Genomic DNA, 20511 nt, shown 5'->3' on the forward strand with positions numbered 1-20511 from the left:
TTCCACCGTGGTGGGCTCCAATCGTTTGTGACTTGTACACCGGCTTCACCCTATCATGGGGGAGTACAAAGTGCATGCTTACACTCAGGAGGAGTCCATAAACATATGATGAGGTAAGTGTAGGCAACGAGGATAGCCAACATCGTATCATCGTGAGGTTATTCTTGAACCCCTACATGAACTAAGCATGGTGGGAATAACTTAACTAAGTGCAATAATGCCAACATCGTATCATCGTGAGGCAACATTCTCTAGAGGCCAAACTAGATGGGTAATTACAAGAGTTGTAAATGGGTAAGTGTACCCTCTCATTATTATTTTTGCTAGCCGACATCGTATCATCGTGAGGTGGGCTTGGTAATAGTGAGCCTCCTATAACCTGCTAGGAGCTTTCTTTGAAATCTCCCGGATTCCATCTTGAGGGATATGGAATTTGCCAAAAATGGTGGGTGGTGTCATTCGGTTTAAAGACCCGAATCGTGTGACTTAATCAACAATCAAACTAATTTATTTTATTGTTTATGTATTTAGATATGGTTGGAAGCACATTCGCGAAAATACTCGACAAACATTGCCTAGAGGGGCACAATTTCCCATCATAGTATCGTAATGTCAAGATTCTCCTAACATTGGAGAAGATTGTTTACGTACTAGACAAAGCTCCACCTGACATACCTCTTGGCCCTGAGGCCACAGAGGATGAATGTGCTAAGTATGACAAGCACATTGAGGATGATACACAAGCCAAGTGCTATCTGTTGGCTTCCATGAATGAGGAGCTACAGAGACAGCACGAGGGCATGGACAGTGCATTTTCCATAATACTCCATCTTACGGAGTTATATGGTGAAGGGACGCGCAACCGTCGCTTTAACACTGTTTGTGAACTTGTGAAGACCAAGATGGTCAAAGGGGCTCCAGTGCATCAACATGTACTGAAGATGATAGGATTCATAGAACAACTAGAGAACCTAGGTACTCCACTTGACGAGGAATTGGCCCAGGACTTTATATTGGCTTCTCTTCCTGATTCATTTTCGCAGTTCGTAATGAACTACAATATGAATAAAATAGATAGTACTCTCTCTGAGTTACTAAACATGTTAGTAACTGCTGAGAAGACTATGAAAGAGAACGTTGTAGGGACTTTTGCAGTAGCCTACAACAAGCCATCCTCTTCCAATCCTAAGCCGTATGGCAAAGGAAAGGGGAAGGAGATAAAGTCTCCCACTCCTAAGCCAAAAGGAGGAGTGAAGAAAAAGAAAAAGGCAATGGAGCCCAAGGGGACTTGCCACCACTGTGGAAAGGAGGGGTATTGGAGGAGGAATTGCAGGTTTTACCTTGCAACTCTTAAGGACAAGCCACAAGGTATGGTTTATGTTCTCATCTTCAATTCTAATTGTTAGATCTTCTAAATATTTATATTTGATATAAAGTGCTAATCACTTGTATAATTGTATATAGGTGGAGGAGCTAAGTAGAAGAGGAACAAGCAAATAAAAGAGTGAAGAAGGGTTCGGTCACCATGATTTTGCTTACTACTTGGGAAGTTTGTTTAGGCATTTAAAGATTGTCTTTAAACTTTCTTATTGTGTTAAGAACTTATTATGTGGCTTCATATGATGGAAGACCACTATTAATACCTAAATGTTTGAAGGTACTTAAATAAGTCTCTAAATGTTTAGAGCTAATTCCTTTTAAGTTAAACATTGTGAATGTTTGTGTTATCATATTAATGTAATGTGATGAATGCCTTCTAATATATTATTTCCTTAAAGTAGTGTTATGAATTGAATATTGTCTTGTTGTATCCTAGTTGAGATACAAGAATTATATCACATTATAATGATATAAGTAATAAGAAAAACGTTTTCTATGGTTATCACTTAAAACACAATAATCAAGGTCACTCTTGATTCAATTAGTAGTTTTGAACAACTAATTGGGCATTCTTAAAATTGTTTTAAAATGTTAAGTGTGTTAGTGATTAAAACCAAGAAAGAAGTGTCTAAATCTATAAAAAGTTTAAAGATTTTAATCACTTAATAACAAGGCATCAACTTAATGAAGGTTGAAACAGATGAGCTTGAAAGGTTTTAAAACTACTACACAATGTCCTCTACTCGTACATTCCACGTTTATACATTTTTGAATGTATGAAATCATTTCTCATTAAAGTCATAAGAAATAGTGGGAGGTGTTAAAATGGATATAAACTTGAATATGATTGGTTTATAGTTGTCTAAATAATAATAGTATTTGACTATTATTAAGAGTTTGAAATTTTAATTGTTAAAAGACTCAAGCTCTTCAAAACGTTAAAAATCTATGTTGTGTAACATTCTAAAGAATAGTCTTTGAATGTTGGTTTCGTCAACCTAGCATAAAATGGTTATATGTTGGAAGTTGTCCATCATTCTCTTTTATGAGAACAAGCTAATAACAAAGCATATGGACAAGTTGATGAAACAAAAGGGAATAGTTTCAAAATGAGTCACAACATATAGTTTAACAACAAGACAATCCAAATTCGTCACCTCATGGTTCAAATTTGTCACCTTATGGTTCAAATCATAAATTAAGAAAGCATTTTCCTATATGATAGAAAATCATTTTCATATGTGACATAAAATCACAAAAGGGACACATGTATAGACTTGTGAGTAGATATCCAAAAGTGAAAGACCATGGGTTATCACTTTAAGATATTACTATATCCCAGGATCAGAACCAAAGCAACTAATAGAGTATTATTGCCTTTAAGAAAGGAACATCAAAGTGGGACTTTGGAAGCGTGCATTCACTTAGGTTACGAACCAAAGTGAAAATAACCCATTTTAACAAATGGAACTTCATAATGGATGAAGTACTAATCATATGAATGTATTGTTAGTATCGTACTACAATGGTCTCAAGGTTGGAGCAAAGTTTGCATAAAGTATACAAACGAAATATATATCGATATATTGTTTTAGAAACTGCTTCAAAAGGTGTTTTGAATGGAAGGGGTTCTTTTAGAACCAATGATTGAATCCAAACCATAAGGTCGTTAGTAGGATACTACGATGTAATGGGGCGATAGCTCAAGCCATGGAATCAAGGTCTCATCAAAGTATTCGAACACAAGAAAGAGACATCATCAAAATGTTTTAGAAACATTTGATAAGTAAATCCCTTTTAAATTAAAAGGTGATTAAATACATAACCAAGTTAACCTACGAGCATAAGAGAGGGAGATTGTTGGATGTATAAGATACACTAGTGATTGACTTTAGTGCAAGTGGGAGATTGTTGGAAATATGCCCTGAAAGTCAATCTTTGGAAGAAACCTTTTAGGACAATGAATTGATGTATATATGACTCTTATACATCGGAAGGCAAAGATACTAATTAAGACTATCTCAATGAACGAAATATGTCCTAAATAGTGAATCCATGGACAATGGATCGATGGAAGAAGTAACCTAATGATGTTAGATTACAGAGACCTTCTTCTCATAACCATCATGTCCAAAAAGGTTCCTGGTCATAAGGATTGTCGGAGGGATACTGACAATCCATAGACTGGTACATACTATGTCCGCTTCAATTGGAAGGATGGAAAGTCTCATCCCATTCGTGTAGCGACACTAAGACAAGCATGTAGGTGCTCATTAAGGGAATGAGTTCACTTAACACAATCGAACGAGAGTACTTGCATGGAGGTCTACTCACATGTCAAGCAAGTAACTCTAATGGTTGGAATAATGTAAGTAATCCTTTGACCTGAGGCATTGTCGTTGTCTTATGGTTAAGTACTTAATCTTTGATTATGTTAAAGTCATTCCATTCGCGAGTGTCCAATGCATCGTTGGGGTTAAGCCACTTAGCCATGAAGGCAAGTGAATGCGCAACAAGGAATCTCTAATCCTCGATAAGAGAGGATGAATACTCTAAGATATGATTCGGGAATCTTCGGCCGAAGTATCGAGCGTAATAAAGGAAAGCGTTCCTATACGTCTCAAATGAATCATATAAGAAGGAATAATCACATTAGGGGTTTGACATTATAAATCCATACCCTAGTAATGTGATTGAGAGTATTGTTTTAGAGAAGGATCGAATTACATTGTAATTCCAACTGAATAGGTTCTCCGAATAACTTCTACATTAGCTTGGGTAGCCATGTTATATGGTTAGATGTCACTCATGGCTTGTGAGTTCTTCTAGATGATTAAATGTAGTCATTAAAAGGAAGGTGAATTAAAAGTAAGTTTTAATTCACTAAGTGATTGGATAATCAATTGGATTGGTGCCAATCACCTCACTGCCTTGCTAATTAGAACCTAAAAGATTGTTCACCAATACACTCTTGTAGTGAGTAACTAATGGATGAAGGAAATAATTAATTGGATTAATTAAGTGTTTTGATTAATTTAGAAAGTCTAAAGAAATCATAAAAGCGATAAAGATAGTTTTGGGCTTAAAGAAACGTTCGGGTTTAATTGGGCCCATTGGGCCAAAACCCATTGGGCTTTTATTCAAGCATTGGATGACTTGAAATAATTAAAAGCCCAAAGCCCAAACCAAACATCAAAGGCCGGCCAAAGAGAAGGGAGAGAGTGGGTCAATTGTTGACTTGTTTCTTTATGTAATAAAAGGAACATTATGATGAAACATGAGTTAGTGTGTTAGGTGGTTCATGATACACAAAAGAAAAGAAAAATCTCTCTCTCTCTAACCTCAAAGGCCGGCCACCAAAGGGAAATTTTAGCTAATCATCTTATCACCCTTTGGTTAATTCCTTCATCTTTCTCATTACAAAGTGGGTAAGGATCTTTAGAGGTTTTCATATCTTTGGAAACTTGAAGAGGACCTAGGAGCACTCATTCTCAACAAAGTGGAGGAGGCAAGGAGGGAGGCTAGGCTCAAGGAGTTCAAGGAGCAAAGAGCTTGGAGGTGGTCAATCCTTGGTCTTAGATCTAGATCAAGAGGTATAAAACTACTCCTAAACTTTGTTCTTCAATAAATTGTTTTTGATGCATCACATATAAACCTATGCATCTTGAAGGGGATTTGCATGACTATAGCTTTGATAAAATGTATGACATGCTTCCGTTGCTTTCGTATATAAATTTTGAATTGTATATGCATGCTAGTCACTAGAAATCCCACATAAATCTTATATTTTCCCTTCAATTTCTCCACTCACTGTAAAGATTAGCTTCTTGAAAACTTTGAGGTTCTCGAGCTTCATTAATGGCACTTAGGAATGTAGCAAAAGAAGATGAGACTTTGCTATAATCAATAACATCAGTCACGGGATACCTGGCAGTGTTGGTCACATAATCATGCAACTTGGATGGAAGTTTCCTTTCTCGTGCAGGATTGCGACGAACTGTAGGAGATTGAACTACAGGTATTTGAACAACATCATGGTTGGAAGGATCACTGGAGGGTGCAGTGTGAATCTCTGATGAGGAAGGGTTTTCATCTTCAAGATGTTCCACCGAGTGAAGGTTAACATCATCCGGCACATGATCACTTGGAGTGCATGTTGCATCTTCTCCGTTTGGATATGGAAAAGGAAATAAGTCCATCAAATGCTCCCCCTGTCTAGAGTAATCCAGTGATTGTGAGAAGTAAGGAACATGTTCTTCAAATTTAACATCCCTTGAAACAACCATTTTTCTAGTTTTTGAATTATAGCACTTGTAACCTTTTTGGGTAGATGAATAACCTAGAAAGACACATTTGGCAGCCCTTGGGTCTAGCTTGTCACGATTTTGAGTTTGAATGTGAACAAAGCATGTACACCCAAAGACTCTCAAATGGGAAAAGTTGATCTTTCTATTTTTCAAGACTTCATAAGGTGATTTAAAATTCAACACTTTACTAGGCAATCTATTGATGAGATATGCCGCAGTAAGGACTCCTTGAGACCAAAACTTCTTAGGCACATTCATGTGAAACATAAGAGCTCTAGTCTTCTCAAGTAGATCTCTATTCTTCCTCTCGGCCACTCCATTTTGTTGAGGTGTTCCAACACAGCTTGTTTGGTGTAATATACCATGCGTGCTCAAGTAGTGTGACATGTTATGAGACATATATTCTGTGCCGTTATCTGATCGTAAAATATGAACCATGAGGATATGGTTCATACACAATTCAGACACACACAACTTCCCTTGTGCCGTGCCTTCTCCCTTACAATCCAAACACCATCCTTCCATTTCCACCACTCCCCAAACCATCCACACCATCACACAACCATTCCTTAGACCTTGTGCAGCAACAAAGAGGAAGAGAAGAGGGCCTAAACGTTCATACAATTCAAGTTTGAGTTGTTGGAATGTTTAGGTGTTTCTTTTCCTTTGATTTCAATGTTTAATTTCAATTCTCTTTGTTTTGTACGTATGAGGAACTAAACCCCCCCTTGGCTAGGGGGGATTCGAAATATATGTTTATGCTTGTAATATGATTTGATTACTTCTAATTACGTTTCATAAGTTGTGAATTCAATTTGTTTAACTGTTTGATTGATAACTTATTCATGTATGTTTATTGAGAGTGCACGCTTAATTTTCATGCATGAATATGACGCTAGAATATAAGTGAGTTTCACCTAATAGTTATGAACTTATATTCACAAGTAGTGGAGGTTGCTTATAAACAATCGCGTTAAATGAATTCTCGGCAAGAGTATCATGCATTCATAGTTACAATTGCCTCGTCAATACTTATAATTTTCATAGAGCATAATGATCTTTCATTGTATCTCTTCTATGCATTCATGTTGAGAACCATTGGAGAATGATTTGAATTGTCGCATGCATCATCCAATTCAATAACATAAGGAAAATTTGAGAGTTAATTAGTGCATCACGGTTAACTTGGGGTGTTGAGCATCATGGTTTATTGAAAAGCAATTGGAAATTGTTTTATACGCAAGTGTAACATGTGTAGAGATGAACCCCTTAGCTAGCCATCCCATCCATTCTATTCCATCAAATTCGTTTTACAATCTATTTTGTTTCCAAGTTTCTGTTTTAATTTCAAAATTCATCCAAAACCAATCCCCCTTTAGCGTCATATTCATGCATGAAGATTAAGCGTGCACTCTCAATAAACATACATAAATAGGTTATCAATCAAATAGTTAAACAAATTGAATCCACAACTTATGAAACGCAATTGGAAGTAATCAAATCATATTGCAAGCATAAACATATATTTCGAATTCCCCCCTAGCCAAGGGGGTTTTAGTTCCTCATACGTACAAAACAAAGAGAATTGAAATTAAACATTGAATTCAAAGGAAAAGAAACACCTAAACATTCCAACAACTCAAACTTGAATTGTATGAACGTTTAGGCCCGCTTCTCTTCCTCTTTGTTGTAGCACAAGGTCTAAGGATAGTTTGATGGTGTGAATGATTTGACTCTTCCATTTCAGAAAATCATCCACAAACACCAACCATTTCCTTGTTGCCGTGTACTCCCTATTAATCCAAACACCACCAGAAATCATTCCTTGTGCCGTGGCTTTCCCCTTCCATTTTCACCACTCCCCAAACCATTCACACCATCAAACTATCCTTAGACCTTGTGCTACAACAAAGAGGAAGAGAAGCGGGCCTAAACGTTCATACAATTCAAGTTTGAGTTGTTGGAATGTTTAGGTGTTTCTTTTCCTTTGAATTCAGTGTTTAATTTCAATTCTCTTTGTTTTGTACGTATGAGGAACTAAAACCCCCTTGGCTAGAGGGGAATTCGAAATATATGTTTATGCTTGCAATATAATTTGATTACTTCCAATTGCATTTCATAAGTTGTGGATTCAATTTGTTTAACTATTTGATTGATAACCTATTTATGTATGTTTATTGAGAGTGCACGCTTAATCTTCATGCATGAATATGACGCTAGAATATAAGTGAGTTTCACCTAATAGTTATGAACTTATATTCACAAGTAGTGGAGGTTGCTTATAAACAATCGCGTTAAATAAATTCTTGGCATAAGTTTCATGCAATCATAGTAACAAGTGCTTCGTCAATGCTTTTGGTTTTCAAAGAACTTAATGATTCTTGCTTGTATCTCTATTATGCAATCATGTAGGGGACTTGTGGGAAATGTTTTGGGTTGTCGTATGCAATCATCCAATTCAATAACGTTAGAAAAATCTGAGGGTTAATTAGTGCAATCACGGTTAACCTGGGGCGTTGAGAATGCATGGTTTATTGAAAAGCAATTAGAAATCGTTTTATATGCAAGTATAACATGTGTGGAGATGAACCCCTTAGCTAGCCATCCCATCCATTCAATTCCATCACATTCATCTTTACAATCTGTTTTTATTTCCAAGTTTCTGTTTTAATTTCAAATTCATCCAAAACCAATCCCCCTTTACTTTATTGTCCAAATTAGTTAGAAAGTGTCTTAGTTTGTGTTTATAAGTGTTTTGATTCAATTTGTTGCACAAATTCGTCCAAATTCACCAAGGTGCTCAAAACTGCCCAGAAAGTGTTTTTAAGGCAGTTTTGAGTGTTTTGGGTGATGTTTGAGTCTTTTGGTTTGTTTTAGTGTTTTAAAGTTTAGTTTTGCATTCTTCGAGTTTAGTATAGTGTTTTAAACTTGTTTTTACGTTTTTGAGTCAAATCCAAGTGAGTTTGCAATCCCTCCTAATCCCCGGCCTAGAACGATCCCTACTTACATACTTACTACAATTGACAAAAAGAGGGTTTAATTTGTGTGCGTATAATTGAATTTTTGAAGCAAATTGGGTGGCCACAAGTCTATGAAAATCTTGAAAAACTTCCATCACTTCACTTTTAAATTTCAAAAGATACAACCAAGTAATCCTTGTGAAATCATCCACAAAAGTTACAAAATATTTGTATCCATCAAAAGACTCTATAGTTGGTCCCCAAACATCGGAATGCACAATTTCAAAAGGGTTACTAGCCCTAGACAAAGAGGAAGTAAATGGTAATCTAGTAAACTTAGAAAAATGACAAACATCACAAGGACTTGTAACTTTGCACATATTTGGGAACAAGGTGGATAGAACTTTTTTAGAAGGATGTGCTAGACGTTGGTGCCAAAGTTGTTGTTCTTGAGCTATGCTTGAAGTGACTTGAAAAACCTTGGGAACTTGAATATGCTTGGAAAGATAGTAGAGACCATTTAAGAAAAATCCTTCACCAATCGTCTTCTTGGTGACTACATCCTGAAAGATCACATTTTTGGGAGAGAAAATGGCAAGACAATTTAATGAGTTTGCGATCTTACTAACAGATAAAAGTTGAAAAGGGAATAAGGGAACATAAAGAGCCTCAGACTCGACATCATTTGAGATCAAATGTATTTTTCCTTTTCCCACAACCATAGCATTTTTTCCATTGGCAACTGACACTTGGGATGGAATAGAAAATTTTTCAAATTTATGCAAGTTTGTAGACTTGTTAGTCATATGATCAGTGGCTCCAGAATCTATAATCCAATAATCATGCACATTACCAATGTTAAGAGCAGTTGAGAAGGAGTGTAAGATACATGGGATGTCCCTTTGTACCACGCCTTCATTTCCAGCCAGGAAGCCAGCACACTGTCCTAATAGTGCAGTTTGATTGTTGTCACACTGATTTAGTGGTCCTTCACTATCTCCAAGACCTTGTTTCTTGTGAAGAAACATAGCAAACTCGTTGATCAGTGCAGTTGGATTAGTGGTGAACTTCAGTGCTCCATCAGAAGAAATTGTGGCAACATGATTTGCCTTGTAAGAAGGGTTGTACGAGCCTTTCGAGACACCTTTGTTATCCCTAGAAAACTTTGGTTTTAACTCTGGATGAAGAATCCAGCATCGGTCTCTTGAGTGCCCATCAGCATCACAATGGCTACATTTTAAGCCAGTTTTCTTTCCTTTGTAGCCTCTCTCCTCACCAAGTTTTTGGTTAGAGAAGTAAGCCCTAGCTTCTGGTATATTTGCCTTCATGTCCAAGGTCATGACTTTCCTTCGAACCTCTTCTCTTTGAATTGTGGCACACACACTTGAAAAAGAAGGCAGGTCGGGATTCATGAGGATATGGCGTCGAAGATCTTCGAATTCAGGGCTCAGGCTTGCTAGGAGTTGGAATATTTTGTCTTCCTCGGCTCTTTTAGTTAGCACAGCAGCGTCGATGGTGTGTGGTCGATACACATTCAGCTCGTTCCACATAGTGGTCAGCTTTCCAAGATGTTGCACAAATGGCTTCCCTTCCTGTTGCAAACCAGCAATGTCCTTCTTTAACTGAAACACTCTAGCCGCATTGTTCTGATTTCCATACATTTCCTTGAGATTTTTCCAAAGAGTCATGGAGGATTCAGCATAGCTAAAAATTTCTGCAATCTTACGATCCATGGAATTGAGTAGCCACGACATGACCAACTGGTCTTTGCATAGCCAAGCATCATACTCCGGTGAGGTAGTCTCAGGCATTGGAATAGCACCATTAACATAAACAAGCTTTGATCGTCCTCCCAGAGCAAGAGAAACTGCTCTCTCCCATGGAAGATAGTTAAACTCATTTAGCAAGACAGAACTAAGACGTTGATTTGGGTTGATATCAATATCTGAGTGTGGTGATGGTGGAGTAGCATGAAAGCCGTCTCCTTCCAAATTTACTAAGCTTTCTTCAGCCATGATTGAAGGACAAGAAGCTCACAAATCTCTCAAGAGAACACCACAGAGACAGGCCGGTTAGGGTCACTGCTCTGATACCATATTGAATTTTGAATGTCTATATTTGTATTGTGTGAAACCAAGTACAATGAAAAGCTCATATAAATGAGCGGAAGAAAAGAAAAGAAACAGGAGGAGCCGAAAACAAGGAAAAGCAAAACATAAAGAAAGAAAAAGCAAAGCATGAAACATGGAAAAGTAAAGCAGCCCTAGAACTTCTTCCATGCTTTCTTCCAATAGGAAGAATGATGATGATCTCTCGAAACCCTATGGTCGGTGGTTCCAGAACGATGTACTTTATGATAGTTATCGTAGACCACAGGGTATACGTTTTGGTCTAAGTCCCTCACTAGGGTGGTCTATGAAAGTTCTAATGGATGTTGGGGGGGAAGAAGATGTTGTGTCCATCGTGGGTCAACCTCTGGGGCTTAGATTTGAGGATGGCGATGGACATCAGTTACTCTTTACTCTTTGTCCTTGGTGTTTGAGCTGTGTTTGATGATCTCCTAAATGTTGTGGAAGAACATAAATAATGTTGTTTGGAATGGGGCTGAGATGTCACCACAGAAGTTGGTGGTCTAATCGAAGAATTGGTTGCAGGAGTATCAAAAGTGGCACAAGTCGAGTTCGAAGAAGGCCAACTGTCCCACCCAGAGATGAAGTAAGCCTAGCTTGGCTAGGTGAATTGTAACTTTGATGGAGCATGGATTAAACAACAGTTGAGGGGTGGTTTCGATGTGGTGTTGGGTGATCACGGGGGGAATTTCATAGGAGCAGCAGTAGGTTCAAGTGATGGGATAAGCTCAGCATTCCATGCGGAGTTGCTTGCTGCTTGTTAAGCTCTGGTATTGGCACAGGATTTCTGCCCAAGCGGTGCAAGTATAATTTTTTAAGGTGACTCGAGTTTGGCATTGGCTGCCATGAAGGGATAGGATGAAGATTGCTCTTTGTTGGGCCCTATAATAAACGATCTTCATTATTTACTTAAGTCATTTCCTCAGCTGCTGCTGAACCATGTGCAGAGGAGTGGTAATTTTGCAGAACATCGTCTTGCTCGAATGGGCGTGGGTAGTAATCAGTTGTTTTTATGGTTTGAAGACCCCCCTGACTTGATTAGGGATGTTTTATTTGAAGAAAGCTTGTAATTTTGATGTATTGTCATTTGAGGATGGGTTCTCTTGTCGTGCAGGACACTCTTTTCCCTTCGACCTAGTTGAAAGCCCCCGACAAGGTTTTATCGAGGCCCATAATGCATACTATCCTCAGTTTGTACGTGTTCAATTTGTTCCAATGAATATCATACTTCTTTTTTTTTTTTTAAATGTTTTTCTTTTATTTTGTCAAACTCTTAATTGGCAGAAAGTGTTGGGAACTTGGAAAGCTAGAATATTGGCTCGCCTTTTATCTTCAAACCCCTAATATAGTTGGACTCTGTGGCCTGCAAATGACGTAAATCCTGGAGCAGCACCGGGTTTCGTATGAAGAAATATTGCCCATAATACTAAGTTGAAAATTAATATGATAGTGACGACGTCAATTTAGTAAAGTTTTCTAAGTCAACAAATGAGACTTTAGTATGTTAAATGGTGATAATAGTCATCTAATTCCTCGATTAATATGACTCTTTAATATTCAATTCTTCGTTCATATGTGACTTTGTGTATGTTTGCATGCGATGCACGCCATTGGACTAGTTGGAGAATTAGTATTCAAATCAATATAGCGTGCTATTATCGTTTGATGTTTCTTTTCAATTTTTTATTTTGTTCTCTTCAAAAAATAAAAAAAATAAAAAAAAAACTGAATACTCATTGAAAAGCTAATTTTTGCTTTCAATTTAAAAAAAAAATTAAAAAATTAAAATCTAAAAGTAAAAACTATTTTTTTGAGTTTTTAAATTTAATTTCCGAGCTTTCGCATGTAAATTGCCGTCGGTGCCTATTTTTGCATTCCAGCTCCACTAAAGTATGCCTAAAACGTAAGAAATCATGGGAAAGCAAGGGTTGCAGAAAGCTTTCTATTTTGTGTTTCATCAAAAAGTAGAAATGTAGTTTTGTAGAACTGGATTATCCTTTACTTTGATGCTGCTGTTCAAAGCGAGTATGTGACAACACAACCTCTCTATATAGATTCTGAAATTGATGCTAGCTAGAGAAGCTTTTTCCGAAGCCTTCCTAGCAGATTTCATATATATTTTGGGTGGACGGAACTTGTCCCCAAGAACTTAGAATATTGTAGATTTGTTCAGATTAAAACAGATATCGCTTGCACTCAAATAACCACAAGTTGAAATTGTCCATTTGGTTCCAACTGATCTACCAACTCATCCAATTGTTGAAAAACAGAAAATCTAGAAGATGTGGAAAAGTTAATCTGGTGGGTCATGAAGGCAAGAACACAAAGAGAGTCTCCAAAGTGTACGTACGAGGGCCAACATACGATCGAACAAGACCAAGATGTAGTTGCACAAAATATTCCATAATTTCAAGTGCCAACAATGCTTGACTCTTCAAGGTAAACATTTCCAAACACAACAAAGGTCCAAAGTCAACTAAGTACAAGCAAAATTGGACCAACAAAGCTAAACAAAAAAGAGCCCAAGAACGAATTCAGGCCCAAACCATAAACTAGCAAAAGAAACCCTAGTCTTTTGCTTCCACAACCTCTGCTACAGTGAACCAACACGATCTGCAAGCTTTCACGCCTCTCCAATTGCATCAACCAGCCGCAAGCAACTTTTCGAATGCAGCCACAAAGGAAAAAACCAGTCACAAAGTGGAAGAAGCTCGTGGCAATACTCGAGCAACGCTGCCGACAAAGGCAGCAGCCATAGAGAAAGTGGTGGTGTTATAAACATCCGAGCCGGTGAGAACACTGAAGCTCTACTCACTCTCCCGATGTGCCGCAACAAATCGTAGTAAACAATACCGGCAAATTGAAGTGGAGATGGTTGAAGATGATGAATGTTGTTTTGGTGTGAAGGATAAGCCAAATTGGGGTAGGGAGCAGGGGGAAAAGCAAAATCAGGGAAGAAAAAAGGAGACAAAGGGCAGGAGGAAAGGATTGCCACTGCCCCAAGCCATAGCTAGGGACAGCGGCTCTGGAATTTGTTGAGATTGGGTAAGAGTAGAAATTCATACCTAAAATTCTTTGTGTTCAATTCACAAAATTTTTTTTTTATTATATTCAAAACCATTCATAGAATTAATCACTCTGTAAATATCATCTATTCAAAAAAACAAAGAATTAAATTAAAACTAAGGTCATTTAGTCAATCAACTGTAGCAAATAGATAGATAATTCATGATACTTTTATCATTTCCGTCCATCTATTCAATGACTAAATAATCTTAGTATTAATTGATTCTTTTTTTTTTTTTTTTTTTTTTGCAGAGATGACATTTATAGAGTGATTCGTAATATGAAAGGACTTGATCATGGACATGAAGTTCTGTAAACCAAAATTGAAGAGTTTTGATTAGGAGCTCCTACTTATCTTTTGAATAGCCACATACTTATCTTTTGAGTTGCCAAGTATTATTCTTTAGGTACATTTACACTTTATTCTTCTCCATGTGAAGGTATTTTAAACGGTACCAGGCATAATCACTTGCAATAAGATATAATGATGGAATACGGTTCCTATTTTAACCCATGACCACACCATAATATCAAATAAAATAAAATAAACGCAATAGTAACAATATAAACATTTAGAAAACACTAGAAAGTTTTGCCTAGTAACAATATAAATGCAATAAATTTTCTTTTAATCTTTGAAATAGTGGGGGTTCTAATTCTTCTAGAATTTATGAACCTACTATTGTAGAACATAGTGAATCTGCATTAGAACCTAGGAAAGTAAAAGAGCTTGAATAGCTAAAGATTTTGGGCTTGATTTTCATGTATATAACTTACAAGAAGATCCTAATACAATTAAAGAAGCTTTAACTTCTTTAGATGCAGATTTGTGGCAAGAAGCTATAAATGATGAAATGGACTCCCTGGAATCAAATCAAACTTGGTACTTGGTGGATCTTCCACCTAGTTGCAAAACAATAGGTTGCAAATGGATTCTTAAAAAGAAATTAAAACCTGATGGTTTTGTTGAAAAATTTAAAGGCCTATTTGTTGCCAAAGGCTATAAGCAAAGAGCAAATATTGATTTCTTTGATACTTATTCACCTATGACTAGAATAACATCTATTTGTTTATTGTTTGCTTTAGCTTATATTCATGATCTTGTTGTGCACCAAATGGATGTTAAAACTGTTTTCTTAATTAGAAGAAGAAATATATATGGATCAACTAGAGGGTTTTATTATTCTAGGACAAGAAAAGAAAATTTGCAAGTTAGATAAGTCTCTTTATGGATTGAAACAGGCTCCTAAACAATGGAATGCAAAATTTGATAGTTTGGTTAACTCGAATGGTTTTAAATTAAATGAAAGGGACAATTGCATCTATTATAAGTCTGAAAGTAATATGTGCACTATAGTATGCCTATATGTGGATGATTTGCTTATTTTTGGTTCAAATATTCATGTTGTGAATAATGTCAAATTTTTGTTATGTGCTAATTTTGAGATGAAAGACTTGGGTGAAACTAGTGTAATACTTGGTTTGAAAATAACTAGGTCCGAACATGGGTTTTCTTTAGATCAATCTCACTACATAGAATTTTTTTTTTTTTCAGAAAGTATAATTATTTCGATTGTAAACCAACATGTGCTCCTTATGATCCCAGTGTAAAACTGTTTAAGAACACTAGTGACAATGTTAAACAATCTAGTATGCAAGTATTATTGGTAACCTTCATTATGCTACTAATTGCACTAGGCCTGATATATCTTATGTCGTAGGAGTTTTATGTAGCTTTACTAGTAGACCTAGTTTGGAGCATTGGCATGCTATAGAGAGGCTTTTGAGATACCTTAAAAGGACGATGAATTTCAAATTACACTATGAGAAGCTAGAAAGTTACAGCGACGCTAATTGGAATACCCTTTCAGATCACTCTAAAGCCACTAGTGGATATATTTTTAGTATTGGTGGCGGGACTATGTCATGGAAGTCTAAAAAATAGACTATCTTGGCTCAGTCTACTACGAAGTCATAATTAATAGTGCTATGACACACCCCGACCGAGATCAGGGCGTGCTGGCCGTCACGTGGAAGTGACGTATGTTGAACAACCCCGCACACTGGACCTTGTTCTTTGATGTAACCAACGGCAATAGACTAAACTAGCAAATATAGAAAACTTGGAAACACACAAGAATTATACTGGTTCGGCAGAACTTATGCCTACGTCCAGTTGTGATTTCCCTAGGTAGAGAAATCACCGCTTCTTTGATTAATAATAGAGATTACAGAACTTATGCAAACCTAGAACTAATCTCAAAACTCTCTGCTGTTTGGCTGTTTTCTCTCTCTGCAGAAAACAGCCTTGCCGCACCCTATTTATAGATATAGGGTTGGCTTACATGTCCTTTAAAGATTATAATTCCTATTCTAAGTGGAATAGGAAATTAGACTTCCTTTCCAATTCCAAATAGACTTCTAGGATTTCTAATCTAAATTGAATCAGGAAACTAAGATTCTTTCCTAGCCCTTTTAGGAGAAGAATTGGTGCACCCTTTTCCCTAAAACAATCCTAAACAGAAAAGGACACAAATTGACTAGCCATAAACTAACAATCTCCACCTTGGTGAGTCAAACCAAGTCTTGATCGTTTGCACCCCAGAGTATCTTTGAACCTTCTTGAACTAGCTCTGGAAAACTTCAAGAGTCTTCACCTTGGCAACCTCCTTCTTGCCTCATTGCACCTCAGGTGAGGAGGTGCTCCACTTTAATCAATCAACGAGATTGATCAAGTTCAAACAATGCTTGAACTTCTTGGCCGACACTATCTTTGTAAGGAAATCTGCGGCATTGTCATCCGTATGAACCTTTTCAATCCAAATTTCCTTAGACTTTACCCAATCTCTGATTCTGTGATATCTTGCTTCAATGTGCTTTGATCTTCCAGAAAAAAACCTGATTCTTTGCCAAGTGAATGGCACTTTGACTATCACACTTAAGCTTCACACAATCTTGAGTGATTCCCATTTGACTTACCAAGCCACTAAGCCAAATCGCTTCCTTTCCAGCTTCGGCCAATGCAATATACTCTGCCTCTGTGGTCGATAAAGCTGTAATTGGTTGCAGTAGTGCCCTCCAACTGATTGGTCCTCCTGCGCATGTAAACACATAACCAGAAGTTGACCTTCTCTTGTCCAAGTCCCCTGCATAATCGGCATCCACATATCCTAACACCCCTGCATTTTCCTTTTGCTTCTCAAACATAATCCTTTGTCGCCAAGAACCCTTCAAATAACGCAAAATCCACTTGACTACATCCCAATGTTGCTTTCCTGGATTTGCCATGTATCTGGAAACGACACTGATTGCTTGAGCTATGTCAGGACGTGTGCATACCATTGCATACATGAGGCAGCCCACGGCATTAGCGTAAGGCACCTTCTTCATTTCTTGTTGCTCTTCCTCGGACGTAGGACACTGTTGTTCACTTAACCTGAAGTGAGCTGCCAAAGGAGTCGAAACTACCTTTGCTTCTTGCATGTTGAACTTCTCAAGAACCTTCTGAATATACTTGGCTTGTGATATCCAAATCCTTTCAGCGGTCCTATCTCTCTGAATTTCCATGCCAAGGATCTTCTGTGCGGCACCTAGATCCTTCATGTCGAACTCCTCGCTCAACATCCTTTTCAAGTCTTGAATTCTAGACTTGTCTTGACAAGCAATTAACATGTCATCCACATATAGCAATAGCAATATGATCATCCCATCTTGGAACACATGATAGTACACACAACAGTCATACAAACACCTTCTAAAATTAATTTTCAGCATGAATGAATCAAACCCCTTGTACCACTGTCTTGGAGACTGTTTCAGGCCATACAGGGACTTCCTCAGCTGACATACTAGGTTTTCTTTCCCATATTCAACAAACCCTTCTGGTTGAGCCATGAATATCATTTCCTCTAAATCCCCATGAAGAAACGTTGTCTTCACATCCATCTGCTCAATCTCCATGTCATGCTGAGCTGCCATTGCTAAAAGCAATCGGATAAAAGTATGCTTGACTACAGGTGAAAAGATCTCATCATAATCCACCCCTTCCTTTTGTGAGTACCCCTTAGCCACGAGCCTTGCTTTGAATCTCACGACATCTTGTTCATGTAGTCCTTCCTTTTTCCTAAATACCCACTTGCATCCAACTAGCTTTCTGTCTTTGGGTTTAGGAACCAACTCCCAAACAGAGTTCTTGTAAAGAGACTCCATTTCCTCTGTCATAGCACTTATCCAACTATCTCGCTCATCACTTGCTATAGCTTCTCGATAAGTAGTCGGATCTCTGTGACTAATGTTAAGAGCATAATTAACTTCGCTTTGGTCAAACCCAAACCTGTCAAGTTTCTTCTTGTTTCGCTTAGGTTTGTCCAGTGCTATATATCTTTGGAATGCAGGTGGATTGTTGGGTGGAGTTTGACTCCTTTGGGATATCTGGCGGATTGGAGTACCTTCAATCTGTCATGTTTCTTGCTCCACCTGATTCCTAACTGGTGAATGATGCTGATGCTCTTCTTCTTCCTCAAAACTATCAGATTCGGCGTCTTGCTCAATTTGCTCCACCTGAGCTTCTTCTTCATCTGACTTGATTAACGGAATCTTGGTTGCTTCAATTTCAGCATCATTCTTCTTCTCCCTACTGCTCTCGACTTTATTCAGAGGCATGGTTGTCTCATAAAAGACAACATCTCGACTGACAACCTTTTTCCTGTTGTTGAAATCCCAAAGCTTGAAACCCTTCACTCCTTTCTCAAAACCTAGGAATATGCAAAGTATAGACTTCGGTTTTAGTTTGGACCTTTCATCACTTGGAATATGTGCATAAGCACTACAGTCGAACGCCCTGAGCTTGGAATAATCCACCGGCTTCTCAAACCATACCTCTTCTGCACTCTTAAAACCGAGAACTGTATATGGTGATCTGTTAATCAAATAACTTGCATGATTAACAGCCTCTGCCCAAAAACTATCAGACAATCCTGCATGAAATCGCATGCTCATTTCTCTCTCCATGAGAGTTCAGTTCATCCTCTCAGCAGCTCCATTTTGTTGGGGATTCTTCTTTACTGTGAAGTGCCTTATGATGCCTTCCTACTTGCAGTAATCGGTGAACTCCTTACTTGTATATTCACCTCCATTGTCACTTCTCAGATATTTGATCTTTCTTCCAGTTTGATTCTCGGTTTCTGTTTTCCATTCCTTGAACTTTGCAAAAACCTCGGATTTCTGCTTCATGAAATAAATCCAAACCTTCCTAGAAAAATCATCCATGAAAGTAACAAAATACCTGGCTCCACCATTTGATTTAGTTGGAGCAGGACCCCAAACATCTGAGTGAATATAGCTGAGTTGCTCCTTACTTCGGCTATCTGCACTGCTACTTGCGAATGATACCTTTCTTTGCTTCCTAAGAACACAGTATTCACAAAAGTCCAGTTTGCAAGCTAACACGCCTTCCAACAGGCCTTGCTTGTGTAATTCTTGCAATCCCTTCTGGCTTATGTGCCCGAGCCTATGATGCCATAGTTCAGTCTTGTCTTCTATACTTTGATTTACAGAAACAGCTGCTCCCCCGACTATAGTGGTCCCAATTAACTTATACAACTTATTGGGTTGTAGGTCACCCCGCATTACCACTAGCGATCCTTTGGTTACCCTGAGTCTTCCTTTTTTAGACTTGTACCCATAACCGGCCTCATCTAAAGTCCCTAAAGCTCGTATCATCCCATCGAACATTCTGATTCGAACAGTGCCGATTCCTCTTACAGGACATGAAGAATCATCCCTCATTAAGACTTCCCCGCTGCTGACTTCTTTGTAAGTATCGAACCATTCTTTTACTGCACACATATGAAACGTGCATCCAGTATCCAAAATCCAATTGAAAGCCTTGGAGCCCGATGTTACCGAAAGAAGTTCCCCGTCACTCTCATGTTCGGTGACTGCACTAGCGGAACCTGAGCTTCCTTCCATCTTGGCTTTCTTTTCTTTCCAAATCTTGCAGTTCCTCTTCCAATGATCGGCTGAACCACATTCAAAGCAACCTTCCTTCTTTTCCTTTTTCTTCTTGGATTTTGACTTACCTCTGTTGCCAGTTTTCTCTTCCCTTGTCTTTTCCCGCCCCCTCTCCTTGCCTTTGGCATAAAGGCCTTGAGAGCTTTCAGTTATATCATCTAGTTTAGCATATGACTGAAGAGCTTGAATTACGTCTTTAAGCTTCAAGGACTCTTTTCCAAACATTAGAGTTGTTCGAAAGTGCTTGAAAGACGAAGGTAGAGACCTTAGCAGGATGATAGCCATATCATCATCTTTGTAAGTTTCTTCGACTTTCTGAAGATTAGCTATGCAATTCTAGAACCTGCATACGTGATCTTCAATATCACCTCCTTCTTCTAGTCGAAGCCCGAATAGTTCATCCTTTAGAAAAAGTTTATTGGACACGGTTTTGCCCATATAAACATTCTCCAATTTTTCCCATGCTTCCTGGGTAGACATCTTTTCGGTGATGTGTGACCGAACTGATCTTGTGAGATGGATCTCGATGGAACTCTTGGCCTTCTTGAGAACCTTATTCCATGCTGCTTCTGTCATGCTTTCCGGCTTCTTACCATCAAGTGCATCATCCAAATCCTGCTGTATCAGTACGTTCTTCATCATCATTTGCCAGTCCGT

Source organism: the organism of the source record quoted next, unplaced genomic scaffold, assembly GCF_019419815.1.
Source record: "Pyrus x bretschneideri cultivar Hongxiangsu unplaced genomic scaffold, Pyrus_bretschneideri_v1 Contig41, whole genome shotgun sequence".
NCBI classification, from domain to species: domain Eukaryota; kingdom Viridiplantae; phylum Streptophyta; class Magnoliopsida; order Rosales; family Rosaceae; genus Pyrus; species Pyrus x bretschneideri.